Genomic DNA, 12,167 nt, shown 5'->3' with positions numbered 1-12,167 from the left:
GAATCAAAAGTTGGAATTAAGATTGCCGGAAGAAATATCAACAACCTAAGATACGCAGATGATACCACTCTAATGGCAGAAAGTGAAGAAGAACTAAAGAGCCTCTTGTTGCGGGTGAAGAAGGAGAGTGCAAAAGTTGGGTTGAAACAACATTAAGAAAACCAAGATCATGGCATCTGGCCCTCTCAATTCCTGGCAAATAGATGGGGAAGAAATGGAGGTAGTGACAGATTTTATTTTCCTGGGCTCCAAGATCACTGCAGATGGGGACTGTAGCCAAGAAATTAAAAGACGCTTGCTCCTGGGGAGGAAAGCCATGGCAAATCTAGACAGCACACTAAAAAGCAGAGACATCACCCTGTCAACAAAAGTGCGTATAGTCAAGGCTATGGTCTTCCCAGTTGCAATGTATGGCAGTGAAAGTTGGACCATAAGAAAGGCTGAGCGCCAAAGAATTGAGGCCTTTGAACTATGGTGCTGGAGAAGACTCCTGCGAGTCCCTTGGACTGCAAGGCGATCAAACCGGTCAGTCCTAGAGGAGATCAATCCTGACTGCTCTTTAGAAGGCCAGATCCTGAAGCTAAAACTCAAATACTTTGGCCACCTAATGAGAAGGAAGGACTCACTGGAGAAGAGCCTAATGCTGGGAAAGATGGAGGGCAATAGAAGAAGGGGACGACAGAGAATGAGGTGGCTGGATGGAGTCACTGAAGCAGTAGGCGTGAGCTTAAATGGACTCCAGAAGATGGTAGAGGACAGGAAGGCCTGGAGGAATGTTGTCCATAGGGTCGCGATGGGTCGGACACGACTTCGCAGCTAACAACAACAACAAGTTATGGATTTATTGAATGGCTGCTTTTCCATCATAGACTAATGTTCAGAGAGGGAGAAGCACTATGTTCCTACGGCTATCCTTAAAGTTTTTTTCTATAAAACTGAGAGACTTTCAGGAGAAGTATGGTGAACCGATGTTTCCATAAAAGCAGAGACAATGACAGCAGCAAAGACCAAGAAACAGGTGAACTGAGCGTTTTTTTGGATCAGCCTTAAATAACATACATACATCATAGCATAGACATAAAAATAAAGGAGAGCAAAATAAATAGAATAGGTTTAACTTTCAGAAACTGCAAGGCTTCAGTGAATGGAAGGGTCATAAATTTTAATGGGAGACATAAACCAGGGGTTTTATAATAATAATTATTAAACTTTTAACAAGCTTAATCAAATCAGACTTTTGTTAATGAGTCCTACATAACCTTTCATCTTCTGTATGCTTTTCTCATTCAGTCTGATGAAATATAATTTGCTTTTGATTCTTTCAAACAGGAAAAGAATTTTGGTGAAATTTTGAAAGGAAGAAATATACTTTCTTAGCTATCTACTGGGAATGGAGATAATCTTGAAAGCTTTGAAATTTTTAAAAAATATGAAATGGAAAACAGTCCATTTTATGAGAAATATCTTAATCTGCCACTTCTAACAATAATGTACATTCCAAAGCACTACTAACATAAATTTAAAAGATTAATTTATCATGGAAAACAGGAGTGTCTTTTATTGGTGATCATCTCTGACAGCATCTAGCTAACCTTTGCTGAGCTAAACAGGCTCAGATTTGTTGGTGTTTGAATGGAAGAACACTAGGAGATTCCAAGAGGTTAGCCTATGAAGCTGAAATCTTATTGGAAAACATGAGGGAAACCTTTACAGTTGCTAACATAACTCCATACAGTAGCTGTATCTATGAAATTTAGCTTCACAGATTAGATATGTGTCTTGCTATCTTACTCCATAATTCTATTGAGTTTTAAAGGGTTCCCTAAAACCATATTGATAATTCCAATTATCAGAGAGGAACAAAAACTAGATATGGGTTTGTGAAATGTAGTTCCACCCCAAGTTCTTTGTATAAGAGGAATATCAGGGTTCAATGAGTTGAAAGGAATAAAAGATTAAACTTTTGACAATAACAATAAATGTTATCAAAATGACTGGGAAAGGAATGTTGCAGCAGTTATTAATTATTGACATTTATGTCCCATAATTCCTTCTGAGAATTCACTGTTGTTGCAGAGCTGTATTAATTCATAGTGCCCCCCCAAAAAAAATGATCAGGAGGAGTTTGATAGCACCAGTACATTTTAGTAAGAGGCATAAGGTTTCATGAGCTGTAGTTCACTCACACAATTCACTGTTGATCTGATGAAGTAAAGTGCAAGTCACAAAAGCTTTATAAAATGTGTTAGTTGGAGAAGGTGCTATCAGAACTATCCTAATTTCTCACATATGGGGGAACTCCCATCATTTAGCTTATGGAAGAACCTTAGTGTATAGCTGGGATGTAAATATAAAAAGCATGAGACTAACATTTTAATTAAAATATTGTATTGATTCTTGCATGTAAGAGTTTATGCTGATTTGCTCAGTCATATATGGTTTGGTATCTAGTAACAATTTGAAGCGTTGACCGAACTGATTATATGGGAATCGAAATCTCTAGATTATCTTCAGAAGCTCACCTTCAAAGATAAGGTTAAGAAGCAAGGCTAAGGGTGACTCTAAGGACCTCTGTTTGTCAGATTATTTAATTAATCCTCATAAAAAATTCTTTTCTATATTGAAATTTATATCTGAGTGGCCATTTCTCATTTTGAAAGATTTTTTTCATTTGTAATGTCTTCTTTAATCTTGTTACTTAAGTCATTGGGTAGACATGGTAACACAATATTTTGCTTAAGGGTCATCTGACATCTTCTATTCATTCAGAAGAAATGATGTTTGTAGAATGCTAATCTTTCCTGAGCTTGATTTCTGAATATATTTTTTTCAGGTTCAAGAGAAGAAAAGACATTTGGATTCTTTATTACTAGACAGAATCAGATTACCTTTAGTTTTACACACTTCTGGCTTTTGACTGGCTCTTGTAGTAGTCAGTCTGAAATATTTTACTGCATGCATTTGAAATATTTCCATCTTTGGCTAATGAAGACTAATAGCACTCCAGGCAGCTGAATTGACATCCTGAAAATGCCTTGAGTCTAGTGCATGTGCTGGCACTCTTCCCTGTTGTAGCTCAACTACTAACAGTTGCCCTTTCTATAGTACAGAATTAGAATGATGAGATGACAAATTGGAAGAAGCTATAATTCCCATAGGACAGAAAGGGAGAGATAGGGAATGTTAAAACTTGTCAAGTAGAATTTTATTTTTAGATTATAAAATACATGAAAAATCTTTCTAAGGACCAAAGAAAAAAGGACATAAGATGTGATAGCGGGTACCTCTGCATTGTTTTACTTTTTTAGAATTACTTAGAATAAATGCCAAGGACTGTAGAATTAGCCGGGACTGTAGAATTGGGGAAGAGAAGTCTTTCTTCTCTTGCATATGAAAATTGCTAACCCTGAAGCATTTATTAGCTATGCACGACAAAGCAGTAATGTGTTCTAATGAAATTGGTTTTGGGATTAATGTAGTATATTAGGATGATTATGATATTTAAAGGGGTAGACATGAAACCCCCAGCTTGTATGTCAATTTGGCTTGATTGAAAGGAAGTCTTTCTTACAATAAAAGCAGAATCTTCCTCAAGGATAAAAATAACCTTTCATGTTTATAGTAGCCTGGAAAAAGTGATGTTGTAATAGATACTATTGCTGGCTGGATCTGTGTACAGTTCACTTCACATTTTGATCATAGGCATATTGAAAGTCAATACGGGCTGCAAATACTCACACAGAAAGGAAAGCATGGACATGTCCTCCTTTCCTATCAAGGTTAAGATAATACAAAATGCAATTTTCTGATTTTATGTTTTTGCTGGCATCATTAAGCCTGTTACAGTAAACATACTCTCATTTTATGAGTAGAAACTAAATCTTTTTCTCTCTTTACTAACAGTTTAGGAAATAAAAACTTGTGGACAATTTTTCTTGTTCTCATTATGAGTGAAATAAAATGCATGAAGACGATAATAAATTGGATAATCTTTAAGTTACAACAGTTTTCCCCCTTAAGAAACTAACAAAACTCTTCATACAGAAATCAAATAGCCAGAAAAAAATGCTATAAAATCTCAACAGTAAGTGAATATAAATATACATATGTATCAGTTGACATCTATGTATACATATGAGATGCAGTATATAACAAGGAGGGGACGCGGTGGCTCAGTGGGTTAGGACGCTGAGCTTGTCGATCAGAAGGTCGGCAGTTTGGCGGGTCAAATCCCGAGTGCCGCATAACAGAGTGAGCGCCTGTTACTCGTCCCAGCTTCTGCCCACCTAGCAGTTCGAAAGCACGTAAAAATGCAAGTAGAAAAATAGGGACCACTACGGTGGGAAGGTAACAGCGTTCTGTGCGCCTTTGGCGTCTAGTCATGCCGGCCACATGACCACGGAGACATCCTCGGACAAACGCTGGCTCTTTGGCTTTGAAACGGAGATGAGCACCGGCCCCTAGAGTCGGAAATGACTAGCACGCATGTGCGGGGGAACCTTTACCTTTACCTTATATAACAAGGAATAAGAATGAAATATAGAATATAAAAATAGAGATATAAATAAAAAACTAATAGAATAAAATACAAGTAAGGAAATTAATCAGAATCTTCACCTTCAAATACATGTAGTCCTCAACTTACAACAGTTCATTTAGTGACCGTTCCATGTTATATCACTGAAAAAAAGTGACTTAATGAGCATTTTTCACACTTACGATCATCGTGTGATCACCTTTTGCAACCTTCTCACAAGCAAAGTCAAAAGGGAATCCAGATTCACTTAACAACTGTGTTACTAATTTAACAAGTGCAATGATTTACTTAACAACTAAGTAAAGACAGGTTGTAAAATTGGGCAAAATTCACTTAAATGTTTCACTTAGCAATATAAATTTTGCTCTCAGTTGTGTATTAAGTTGAGGACTACCTGCAAAATGAATAGCACAAAACTGGGCTAAATATTTCCAAAAATGGAAATATTCTTGGATTCTTATCAGATAAGAGGAGTGACAAATAGACATTGTGCTCTTACCTGGAAATATCTTCAAGATGGGGTGGATGAGCTAAGAAAAAGAAAGAAGCATATTGTTCAAAGACTCTATTGAGCTATCCTCACATGGGCATAGGCACTGATCTACTGTAGTATTTTTATAATTCTTAAAGAGGACTGATAAGGACATTGGGTAGCCTGGTCAAGATACAAGCTCTACAGAATTTTAGATGCCAAGATTTGAAATTATATTTTGATGCATGCTGTTTGGTTTGGTTAAAAGAGCGGGTGAATCTCCAGAATAAGCTGCTCAATTTGGAAGGCCATGAATTAAGGTTTGGATGGCATGGGTATTTATGGTATGATAAAGTTAAAGTAAATGTTGATTTTAGTAATCATTTTATTAGATGTGCCATATTAAGAGTCTGGAATAAATACAAAACAAAATGAAATTGCCCCTATGGGTGTCCCCCCAAGAAGGTTTTTTTTAGAAAAGAAATGGTGAAGCCAGATTGGTGGACATATGGTAAAATAGTATCTTTCAATTCTGGAGACCCCATCCTGAAAGGAAAGATTTAAACTAAACAAAAAAGACCACGGTTTTGAGTTTGCTAAAAATGAATTGGAAATCCTATTATGTGGTAGTGATGATCGTATAATTGCCAAGGTCTACAAAACATTATTAAAATTGAATTTGGAAAATGAACATGTAAAACACTGTATGATCCAGTGGGCAGGGAATTTTGGGTATAATGTGATGTTTGAGCAATGGGAGAATATGTGGATAAAAGGCTTAAAATTCACATTAAATTAACCTAAAAGAAAATTGCTACAAAATGATGTATTGCTGGTATTTATTATCAGATACGTTATCTAGAATGTATAAAGGTATTTCAAATGAATGTTGGAAATGTAAATGTAAAGAACAGACTTTTTTATCATTTATGGTGGACTTGTGATAAGGCAAAGAAATATTGGAGTAGGATTCATATATTAATGCAGAAAATTCTTAAAGCGAACATAAAGATTAAATCAGAAACTTTCCTTCTGGGTCTAATGGAAAGAGAACTGGGAAAAAATTGGAACTCTGATCTTATATATGGTGACAGCAGCAAGACTGCTCTATGCACAAAAGTGGAAGGATGCCTCAATTCCTACTATGGATGAATAGTTACAAAAGCTGATGGACTTAGCAGAGATGGCCAAATTGTGCTGATAAAAGAAAAGAACATACGGTAAGTACTTTTGCTTCTACTTGGAAACTGCTTCTGGACTTTGTGCTTGAGGTGGAAAAAATGATCATAATCATAATAGTAAAGTTGGAAGGGACCTTGGAGGTCATCTAGTCCAACCCCCTGTTCAGGCAGGAAACCCTATACCATTTCAGACAAATGGCTGAACAGTCTCTTCTTAAAAACTTCCAGTGTTGGAGCATTCACAGCTTCTGGAGGCAGGTTGTTCCACTGGTTAATTGTTCTAACTGTCAGGAAGTTTCTCCTTAGTTCTAGGTTGCTTCTCTCCTTGATTAGTTTCCATCCATTGCTTCTTGTCCTGCCTTTGGGCACTTTGGAGAATAGCTTGACTCCCTCTTCTTTGTGGTAGCCCTTGAGATATTGGAACACTGCTATCATGTCACCCCTAGTCCTTTTCTTCATTAAACTAGACATACCCAATTCAAGCAGCCGTTCCTTATATGTTTTAATTTAATTTAATAATTTAATAATTTGATTTCTATACCGCCCTTCTCCCGAAGGACTCAGGGCGGTGAACAGGGCAATACACAATAAAAATCAAGTACAAAAATTAAAAAACCATTAAACATCATGCCCATAAAATCAATACATATTAAGTTAAAAACTAATTTTAAAAACCCAACCCCATCCCGTCAGACCAGGCCAGCTTGTTCGAAAAAGAATGTTTTAAGATCGCGCCGGAAGGAGCGAAGGTCGGGGGCCGTCCAGAGCTCAACCGGTAAGCGGTTCCAGAGGTCTGGCGCGCCCACAGAGAACGCTCTCCCCCTGGGGGTCACCAATCGGCATTCTTTGATCGGCGGCACCCTGAGGAGGCCCTCTCTGTGGGAGCGCACTGGACGGAGGGAAGTTGACACCGGTCGCAGGTGTTGGCGTAGATAATCCGGACCCATGCCATGAAGGGCTTTGTAAGTCATAACTAACACTTTGAACCTCACCCGGAGAGCAACCGGTAGCCAATGCAGCTCGCGGAGCAAAGGTGTAACATGGGAGTATCGGGAAACTCCCAAGACGACTCGCGCGGCTGCATTCTGCACCAGCTGGAGTCTCCGGGTGGACCTCAAGGGCAGCCCCATGTAGAGAGCATTACAGTAGTCTAGACGAGAGGTCACGAGCGCATGAGTGACTGTGCGCAAGGCATCCCGGTCTAGATAGGGCCGCAACTGGCGCATCAGGCGAACCTGGGCAAAGGCCCCCCTAGTCACAGCTCCAATATGCTCTTCCAAAGAGAGCTGTGAGTCTAGAAGGACCCCCAAGTTGCGGGCCCTATCTACGGGGGGTAATAGCTCACCCCCCATGGCCAATGATGGAATAATCGGAATTTCCCGGGATGCCGGCACGAACAGCCACTCAGTCTTGTCAGGGTTGAGTCGAAGCCTGTTCCTCCCCATCCAGACCCGGACCGCCTCCAGGCAACGGTTTTAGCCTCCAGTCCCCTCTTTGTTGCTCTTCTCTGTACTCTTTCCAGAGTCTCAACATCTTTTTTACATCGTGGTGACCAAAACTGGATGCAGTATTCCAAGTGTGGCCTTACCAAGGCATTGTAAAGTGGTATTAATATTTCACATGATCTTGATTCTATCCCTCTGTTAATGCAGCCTAGCACTGTGTTGGCTTTTTTGGCAGCTGCAGCACACTGCTGGCTCATATTGAAGTGATTGTCCACTAGGACTCAGAGATCACTTTCACAGTTATTACTATTGAGCAAGGTATCCCCTATACTATACATTTGGTTTTTCTTGCCTAAATGTAGAACCTTACTTTTTTCACCATTGAATTTCATTTTGTTAGATAGCGCCCAGTGTTCAAGTCTGTCTAGATCCTCCTGTATCTTAAGCCTGTCTTCTGGAGTGTTGGCCATTCCAGCTTGGTGTCGTCTGCAAATTTGATGAGTTCCCCATCTATCCCTTCGTCCAAATCATTGATGAAGATGTTGAAGAGCACTGGGCCCAGAACAGAACCCTGGGGCACCCCACTACACACTTCCCTCCATGTAGATGCAGTTCCATTGAGGACCTCACGCTGAGTACGGCCGGTCAGCCAGCTATGAATCCATCTGGTGGTTCTGTTGTCTAACCTACATTTTTCTATCTTATCAAGTAGTAGGTTGTGATCTACTTTATCAAATGCCTTACTGAAGTCCAAGTAAATTATATCCACAGCATTCCTCTGGTCCACTAATTTTGTCACTTGGTCAAAGAATGCAATAAGATTTGTCTGGCATGATCTGTTTTTGACAAACCCATGTTGGCTTTTAGTAATGATTTTGTTTGTGTCTAGAGGCTTGCTGATTCGTTGTTTGATTATCTTTTCCAGAATCTTCCCAGGTATTGAGGTCAGGCTGATAGGTTTGTAATTTCCTGGATCCATTTTTTCCTCTTTTTTGAAGATGGGAACTACATCAGCTCTTTTCCAGTCCTCTGGTAGTTCCCTAGTGCTCCAGGATCTTTGAAAAATATAGTTCAGTGGTTCTGAGATCACATCCACCAGTTCCTTGAAAACCTTGGGGTGTAATCCATCTGGTCCTGGTGATTTGAACTCATCTAGGCTGGACAGGTGCTCACCATTTTCTTGCCTATCTTAACTTGTATTTTTATTCTGTTTTTATGGCACTATTTTTGATAGGTTGGTCTGTTTTTTCCCTTTGTGTAAAGACAGATGCAAAAAACAAGTTAAAGAGTTCTCCTTTCTCCCTGTTGCTTGTCACCTTCTTGCCACTTTCACCCACTAATGGACCAATAATTTCCTTCACTTTTTTTCTTGTTTTTTACATGTTGAAAGAAGCTTTTTTTGTTATTTTTGACTTTTGTCATAAGCCTTAGTTCATTTTGAGCCTTAGCTTTCCTCACTTCATCTTTGCAGGCTCGGGCTATTTGCTGATATTCTGACTTAGTTATGTGCCCCTCTTTCCACTTTCTATACTTGTCCTTTTTATCTTTCAATTTATCAGAGAGTTCTTTATGCAGCCATGCTGGTTTCTTTTGAGAGCTGTTATTTTTCGTCTTTGTTGGTATTGTGCTAGACTGGGCTTTTATTATCTCACTTTTCAAAATTTCCCAAGCTTCTTGATTTTTTTTCCCCTTGAGGATTCTTATCCATGGAATCCTTCCCAAGCTCTCTCTAAGTTTATTGAAATTAGCTCTCTTAAAGTCCAAGACTAGTTTGACTGTGTTCTATTGCTTGTGCTTCCATAATGTTGAATTCCAATATTGCATGATCACTTCCTCCAAAGGTTCCTGGGGCTTCAACACCTTCTATCATTTCATCTCTGTTAGTAAGAATTAGATCCAAAATGGCTAATCCCCTAGTTCCCTTCTCTACTTTTTGGGTGACAAAGTTGTCTGCTAGGTTTGTCAGGAATCTGATCTTCCACTTGGTGCAGAGTTTGTCTCCCAGTTCATGTCAGGGTAGTTAAAGTCCCCCATTACTATTGTGATGTGCTTCCTACATACCTTAGTTAGCTGACTAGCAAAAAGTTCATCTATTTCCTCTGTTTGGTTGGGTGGCCTATAGTATACACCTATGGCAATGTCATTTTTTCTCCCTTTTATATTGACCCAAATGCATTCACGTTTACTGTTTTCATCATTGTTGTGCTCTATTTCTGTAGAGATGTAGTTATTTTTTATATAGAGAGCAACTCCACCTCCTCTTTTATTTGGTCTGTTTCTTTAGAATAATTTAAATCCCTCTAGCTGTGTGTTCCATTTGTGGGTTTCATCCCACCATGTTTCCATAATGGCGACAATATCATATCTGCCCTCATTAACCTGAATTTCTACTTCACCCTGTTTATTGCTCATACTTTGTGCATTGGTGTATAGACATTTGAGTCCTTTATGATTGACGCTGTGTTTACTTTGTACATGACCTGTGTGGTGCCTGAGTTCCCCTATTGTTTTACCACCTATTTGGTTAGTGCACTTTGTGTGGCACTCGCTATTAGAAGCTTGATTTTGCTTGACAGCAAGGTTGATATTCTTGTCCACACACACATCTATGTTACATGCACTGATAGCCCTATAGTTTTTATATTGCCGGGGACAGGGATGTTCTGTTTCAATTAACTCACTGTCCCTGCTGTTTACTTTAAATATTCCTCCAGAAAGTCTGTGAATTTATAGCCAAGCAACTCCGTCCCTTTCTTTGATGGATGCAAGCCATCTCTTTTGTACATTTTTTTCATTGGACCAGCTACAGACATCATGATTAATATATCCAAAGCCTTCCTCTTTACACCACTCCTTTAGCCACATATTGAATTGTGCTATACGCTGGCCTTTTCCATTTTGTTCCTTATACACTGGTAAAAACTCTGAAAAAGTAAGCCTACAGCCTATTCTGCTAAGTTCTTGCCCCAAGCTCTGGAAATCATTCTGCACAGAGAGTACATCTTTTTGGGACAGATCATTAGTGCCAAGATGTACAATAGCCTCCACATCACAGTCCTTGCTGGCATTCTTGATTATTTTAGAAATACGCTTCTTGTCCCTACTGGCAGTAGCACCTGGAAGACATCTGACCTCTTTTGAAACCTCTGTGGCCTTTCCTAAACTTACATCCCTTATAACTGAATCACCAACCAAAAGGTGGCTTCTCTTTTTGGATGCCTTTCTGTTCTTGATATTATTCTTTTGGGTTTTACCAATTAGACTGATTTGCCGATACAGTAATGACTAGTCCATACTACTATAGAAATGTAAAAAGTTGAGATTTGATTTTAATGTCTGACTTTACTACAACACAGAGAGTCGGAAGTCAATGCCTTTTGTTTCTTCCCCTCCCTTTCTGCACACCTTTTTTGTTTTCCCCTTTTCTACTGTTGTCCCCTACTATTTGCTTTTGTATTGTCACATTTTATGTTATAAATGAATAAAACTAAAAAAGATATAAGCTCTACAAAATTTTGATAGGTGATAAGTAGGTGTAAGCCCTTTTGAAAGAATTTCCCAAATTATAGGACTACATGCTAGAGTTAGATTAGATTGAAGGTCCATTAATCCTAGATCCATTGGTTGAGAGTGCACCTGACAAAATTTCAAAGCCTAAGGAATACAGGTTCCCCATTGAAAAATATAATAAATGGAATTTCATCAATAGCTTTCGTAGGCCATGATGTTTTGCTAAGAACCAAAGAGACCAAACCTATAGGATAGGGGATTAATTTTAATCAAAAGTTCATAAGTAAAAACCAAGCTTTAGCTTCCACAGAAACTAAACCAATCTTAAAAGATTGAAATGGCATTCTTAATACATTTTGGGATAGCAAGAGTGACTCTCATAAACTTTGTTTGAACCACTACAAGAATACTGAATTTAGTGAGAGTGGAAATTAGTGAAGAGTACTGTGGAGAAACTGAGGACAGCCTTGACCAAGAGAATGGATAGAATGAGTTCCCTTTGAATGACAAAATCTCAGAAAAGCCATGGTGAGCAACACTAGCCTAATAGAAAAGATGTGCATTCCAAGCTAAGAGGAATCGCTGGAGATGGAAGGTTTTAAATAGTATGGCTTTCTGTTTTAAATTCTTGCTAGTTTGTAGCTTTCTGCTTTGATCGGAACTATTATTGAGGGGGGAAAAAGTTAATCCAATGGCAACCCTAAGGAAAGACATAAGGTGATTGATAACTGTGGGTCAGTTTGGAGAATAATATCCAGTCTGAGAATTATATGTTGCCACCTGCACCTAAATACCTGCAAAGGATTTAGCAGAATTCAGCTGCAAATTTTTTCAGTGTCATATTGATATACAAGAGTCTGGTAAAAAAAAATCTACTCGGGACAATATTTAAGAATGTTTGCTGTGTTTCTTGGAAGAAGAGCTTAAATATGCACCTAATTATACAAAGAGTGTAGATGTTACAAATTTTCATTTTTCATTTTCTTGAAAGAATTTGTCTAAGATACTTCCGACATAGAATA

At 38.6% G+C, this 12,167-nt stretch overlaps 1 long non-coding RNA gene across 1 annotated transcript in view; it reads left to right on the top strand.

Annotated features, from left to right (window-relative positions):
* LOC308671170 overlaps nt 1-12,167 on the top strand; it is a 47,404-nt gene that overhangs the window by 28,012 nt on the left and 7,225 nt on the right. The window lies entirely within an intron of this gene.

The sequence above is a fragment of the Vipera berus genome, assembly GCF_964194415.1.
Source record: "Vipera berus genome assembly, chromosome: 7".
Taxonomy (NCBI): domain Eukaryota; kingdom Metazoa; phylum Chordata; class Lepidosauria; order Squamata; family Viperidae; genus Vipera; species Vipera berus.
This window is presented reverse-complemented; position numbering and strand designations above follow the sequence as displayed.